Source organism: Neltuma alba, unplaced genomic scaffold (assembly GCF_004799145.2).
Source record: "Neltuma alba isolate B1F8T4 unplaced genomic scaffold, ASM479914v2 tig00010146_pilon, whole genome shotgun sequence".
Lineage (NCBI taxonomy): Eukaryota > Viridiplantae > Streptophyta > Magnoliopsida > Fabales > Fabaceae > Neltuma > Neltuma alba.
The window spans coordinates 58,038-64,174 of record NW_021635093.1 but is presented as its reverse complement, the minus strand read 5'-3'; the positions used below and the strand labels follow the sequence as shown (position 1 = coordinate 64,174).

Below are 6,137 nucleotides of genomic sequence, written 5' to 3'. Positions count from 1 at the left end.
AGCTGGAGGAATAAATAAAAGTAGGCTTTAAAGAAATGAAACGCATCAAAGTTCCAAAAATATATTGGGACTATACACGTACTACTGTGCTGACAATGGAGTGGATAGATGGAATTAAGCTTACTGATGAAACACGCCTAAAGAGAATGTTTCCTTGAACAAAAGAGAACTCATTGACCAGGTATAAAGGACAAAATTGATCTTGGATACATGCTTTGTCTCTTTACATATATGATATATCTATTACATGCCATTTCTTTATGTAAACACTTAAAACTAAAGATGCCAATTGTTGTGCCCTCCGTCTTCCATGGGTTTTGTAGGGATTGTACTGCTCTTTGATGCAACTGCTTGAGGTTGGATATTTCCATGCTGATCCACATCCAGGAAACCTGGTGGCAATCGATGATGGGTCACTGGCATATTTTGACTTTGGAATGATGGGGGATATTCCTAGGCATTACCGGATTGGACTTATTCAAATGGTGAGAAATATTTGTTTGATGGTTGATGGATGATATTTACTTTGTGTAGGACTTAAATTGATTGGTCCTTAATAAATTTTAGCTTATTCTTGCCAATAAATATGGTTGAAGAGGTTCAATTGCATTCATATTAGACATTTTCAGTTGACACAGCTTTCTATTATCTCTCCGTGAGATGTGTTAAATTATGTTACTCTGGGGTTTTAGTGTTAGATTCTGCAAAAGAGAGAATAAGAATGGGGAGATAGAAGGGAAGAGAGGGGAGAGAAGAGATGAGAAGGTAGGAGAGAGATGTGTGTTATAGAGAGAGAGAGAGAGAGAGAGAGAGCCTAGAATCAGTATCTGAAATCCTAGGAGAGAAGAAGATGGAAATTCCTGAATAATTCCTGAATAATATACTTCATTCACACCTAATGTCATCGTACAATAGATTTAAATAGGCTGAAAACATAACTGAGAATAACTGACTAGTAACTTCCTAATAACCTCCTACATTCTAGGATAAGGATTATCAATAACTGACAATAACTAATATTTAAATAATCCCACTGTAATAGTCTCAAAGGATAACTGAATATAACCACCTAAAATTGAAGATTACAAATAACTGAAAATAACTAATTTGTAAACTGCCCCTGATATTGGACTCTATCATTACTCTCCCCTAGGAAATACGCCTTGTCCTCAAGGCAAAATGTGGGAAATTGGGTAGCTTTTAATGATGGGTTCGAATCTGGGGCTCTTAGATGAGGGTCTTCCACTTCCTCGGTAATCTCCATGAGTTTGAGAGAAGCAGGTTGGCACTTATGCCCAGGGACAAATTTATCTCCACACTTAAAACACAGCCTTTTGTCTCTAAAAAACTTCCTATCATGGTCTGAAATTGTTGCGTTGTGGGTCATTCTTTGGGAAGTTCCAGTAGTAGTTGGTAATAGTTGCTTTTGGGTGTTGAAACTTGACATAACAACTGGTGCGTTCACAAGAGCAGAGTTTGAACACAGCCTGGGAATGTTGGCGTCTTTATCTTCCTTGAAATTGACACTGCTCTCACTGCCACATGTAACTCCAGATCGCTGTCCATAACGACTCACATTCTGATTTTGTAACTTGGCTTCAAATTCAAGAGCCAAGCTTGCAGCCTTGTAAACAGTTCGGGGTTTCTGAATTTTAACATCTGACTGCAGTTCTTCCTTTAAACCATTGATGAAAACACTAATAAGCAATGCTCAGGCCATCCATGCACTCTTGAAGACCTTCTAACAAATTCCTGCCTATATTCTTGCACGGAACCCAATTTTTGATGCTACAAAGGTACACATCAGGATTCTGAAATTCAGCAGGGCCAAAGTGCTCTTGAAAAATTTGAATCAAGTCATCCCAATAATTGATAGATCTTCCAGAAGAAACCCATGTGTAAAAACATCTAGTGCATCACCTTCTAAGTTCATGGCTGCCACATCAACTTTAAGGTCTTCAGGTGTTTGATAATACCTGAAATATTTTTCTGCCTTCATAACCCAGCCTCTAGGATCACCTCCTTCAAACTTAGGAAATTCTACTTTAGAGTGTGGGCGTTTAGAAGGATTCTTTTTCCACCAAAGGTTGTCATGTTCTTCATCATCAACTTCATGAATCTGTTTCCCACTATGGCTTTGGTTTCCTTTAGGTGCTTGAAATGACTTCTGTTGCTTCAAAGTAGTCATTTCTGTATCTAAATTATTTAATTTGGCCATAATGGCTGATAGTTGTTGGGAAAGCAGTTCTGTAGAGGGAAGGTCAGAAGAATTGGTGGGTGTAGACACACTGTGAGAGGGGTTAGGATTTGGCAGGAGAGGCACATTGTTAGTGTTTGATTGGCGTGTGTTCACCATAATATCCAACAGGTCCAGAAAGTTTGGGCTCTGATACCAAAATGTTAGATTCTGCAAAAGAGAGAATAAGAATGGGGAGATAGAAGGGAAGAGAGGGGGAGAAGAGATGAGAAGGTAGGAGAGAGATGTGTGTTATAGAGAGAGAGAGAGAGAGAGAGAGCCTAGAATCAGTATCTGAAATCCTAGGAGAGAAGAAGATGGAAATTCCTGAATAATTCCTGAATAATATACTTCATTCACACCTAATGTCATCGTACAATAGATTTAAATAGGCTGAAAACATAACTGAGAATAACTGACTAGTAACTTCCTAATAACCTCCTACATTCTAGGATAAGGATTATCAATAACTGACAATAACTAATATTTAAATAATCCCACTGTAATAGTCTCAAAGGATAACTGAATATAACCACCTAAAATTGAAGATTACAAATAACTGAAAATAACTAATTTGTAAACTGCCCCTGATATTGGACTCTATCATTTAGCCTTTTATGTTTTAACGTGGATGGTTTATGTGAGATTTCAACGTTGTCTTGATGTATGCGGTGGTGATCAAGAAGACTCTGAAGAACGAGTTAGATATTGACTGTTTTGTGAGCTCTTGTGTGTAATTGAAAAACTACATATTTAGCATCACTTTTTCATGGAAGATATCGATCTCTTATTTCTTAAGTCATAGTTTCTGAAATATGATTTTTTTTTTTCTCACTGGAATTTGATCATCTAGTAAATCATATTCTCTTGGATGGAATTTTCTTCGGTATGCTTTTTTTTTTTCCAATCTTTTTTCCTCTGTCATTTGTTTTGTATGCATTTTCTTAACCTTTAGTGGGATAAGACTTGTTTTCCTTCAGTTTCTCATCATTATTTGCCCTCACCCCGCCACAGATGAGAGAATTTTTCTGGCAATTTCCTGCTTTAATAAGATTTTCTTTCTTTCAGCTTGTGCACTTTGTTAATCGTGATTCTCTGGGTTTGGCAAATGACTTTCTTTCTTTGGGATTCATTCCTGAAGCAGTTGATGTATACGCAGTTTCTGATACTTTGAAAGCATCCTTTGCTGATCGAACCAGTCAATCACGAGATTTCCAGGTTCTTCCCTGTGCTTTTCCTTCCTCCTCCTCCTTCTGGGGTTTGTGGTGATTTCTTCCTGAAAATGCAAAACGTAAATTGTCACCTTAGCCTTGTCATTTCATTTCGTTTAATCTTGTTGCTGATGAGATATAATAATGTAACTATCACATATTTAATATTTTGGTTTGGTTCCTCTACGAAGCTCAAGTATCGGAATTGTGGTACTCAATTTCTCAATTTTCATTCTCACCTTGGATTTCAGGGAATTATGAACCAACTTTATGATGTTATGTATGAATTTAACTTCTCCCTCCCACCAGACTATGCTCTAGTGATAAGAGCATTGGGATCACTTGAGGGCACAGCAAAAGTTCTGGATCCTGATTTCAAAGTCATTGAGAGCGCATATCCATTTGTCATTGGGAGACTGATTGCAGACCCAAGTCCTGATATGAGAAGAATTTTGAGGCAACTTCTCATTTGTAACAATGGAGCTATTCGGTGGAATCGACTAGAGCGCTTGGTATATCTCTTTCCCTCTCTCTGTCTGTGCGTGCACGTGCGTGTGTCTACCTCTCTAGATTGCGCTACTTGCTATTTGCTTCATCATAATCTAATCATCTCATGTAACACTACTCTTTTAAGTTTTACATCTTGATGAACCCTTTTTTTCACTTGCCCTTGGATTTGGAAGTTTGGAACCCTACATGGGTGGCATAACCAAATCTGTGTGGTTGCCTTTACGCTGCTCTGGTTTTCCTTGGGTATATGAATGACTATATCTCTTAAATTGCATGGTCTGATCAGCAATCATTTAGCTGAATTTGCTTTTCTGCAATCAGTCCTCCCTCCCCACCCTCCCCTGCCTTACCTTTTCTGCAGGGGTTTGTGGTTAAGATGTTGCATGGGCAATGGTCTATATTTTCTTTAGAGCTACTTATAGAACCTGTGCACAATGAGCTTAATGTTCACTTGTTACATGCTGCCTAGTTAAAATCAGATAAAAATTTTGCACGTTGATTATGTCACGCTCCCTCAAGAATGTGTAAGCATGACTTCTTGAGGCTGAAAGCGCAGGCCCATGCTAGTAATGTTTTGGGAGGATCGCAAATTTTGCACCCATCTATTGCTCCACTCAAGTTTAAATACTCTCGGGCATAGTTTTCATGTTATGTAATATTGGTCTAAATTTTGTGCGGATTCAATTTTCAGATAGCAGCAATATCTGAGCAGGCTTCTGAGTCAACTGAAGACCCTAGTTCTGAGAAGTCTTCAAGTCCTTTTGGTTGGAAATACTTTGACATGCATTCTGTTGTTGATGCCACTGAAGATCTTTTATTGTTCCTTTTATCGGACAAGGGTCTGAGAGTGCGTCTTTTCCTTCTTCGAGACATAATAGAAGCGGCTGATTTATTCCTGCAAGATGAGATCATTGATCATTTGTTAAAGGAGACGCCTCAGGGCAAAAGCAGATTGCTATTTGAGGTAATATTGAAGTTTGTCTCGCTGAACACATCAATCATGGATTTTTTTTTTTTTTTTTTTTTAACTACAGCATTGCTTGATGCCCTGCTTAAAATGACTTTTATAGTAGTAATCACTAAAGGAAGGCTTCTGGCATAAGCTTTAAAGGTTGAATTGTACGCTGCTAGATGTAAAACACATGTAAATCTATGAATACGTTAATCAATATCTTATAGAGGGGTAAAGCATTTTACAGTAGAGAAAATCTTAAAAGGAAGAATGAGACTATGACGGCCCTTATGTTTATCTGCCTTTGAGCGTATTTGTGCCATAGATGTTTGCACTTTCCGTCCGACTTTGCAAGTGAGGTGTCAATATGTTGGAATGTAACATTCTTGTCCATGCAGGAGCGAATTGTTCTCAATAGGATTGGAAAAGGCTTTCAGTACTTTAATGAGGTGATTAGGCTGGCGCCAGATGAGTGGACAGCCATGCTTCTACGGATGGCTGTGAAACCTGATGTCCACAAATTTACTTTTGACATTATTTCAGCTCTAGTTTATCATTTTAACCACAGACTGCAAGAAGCGTCTTGGCTTTGTTTATCAAAACTTCTCCACAAATGGAAATAGAGGTACAGCTGTTAGCATGTGGCAGTTAAAAGTGAGCGGACTTGGTCTCAAAATCTCCTTCTTGTAGCTGCTTTAAAAGCTCATGAAGGAAATAAAACTCAAGTTAATCTTACCAATTGACCAAAATGGCTTGTGAAAGGGAGTCATTCTTTTGTACCTATTGGATTCTTTTTCAAATATTTTTTTTTTTCAGTTATATGTTTTTTTAATATATTGATGTATCGTTATGTTAAAATTTATTGACTATTGATAGTTATTCGGGGAATAAATGGATTGATAGAGATGTTGAGTTTATTATTTATAAATGCAAGGAACGTATATGTAGTGCTTACGTTATCTTTTGTTGATTAATGTTTCATAAAACACATTTTGGATAAACATGTTGAACGAGATGGTTTCCTAAAATAGAGTTTCTGGCGGGTGTATTTTATTTGTGTATATATATATATATTTATACATACCTCTCTCACTGTTTGCCACTTGGCTACCATTGCATATGTTCCCGTCTTGGGAGGGCACTAAACGCCAACCAGACGAATTTAAGAATTTGCAATAAGCCGATCACATATTTATTCGTTAATTTAGGTGACAATCATTCTTGGGGG

General features: G+C 37.6%; 1 pseudogene; it reads left to right on the top strand.

Annotated features, from left to right (window-relative positions):
• Nucleotides 1–28: 28 nt before the first annotated feature.
• Nucleotides 29–5,868, top strand: LOC114754453 (uncharacterized protein sll0005-like; annotated as a pseudogene).
• The last annotated feature ends 269 nt before the right edge of the window (nucleotides 5,869–6,137 follow it).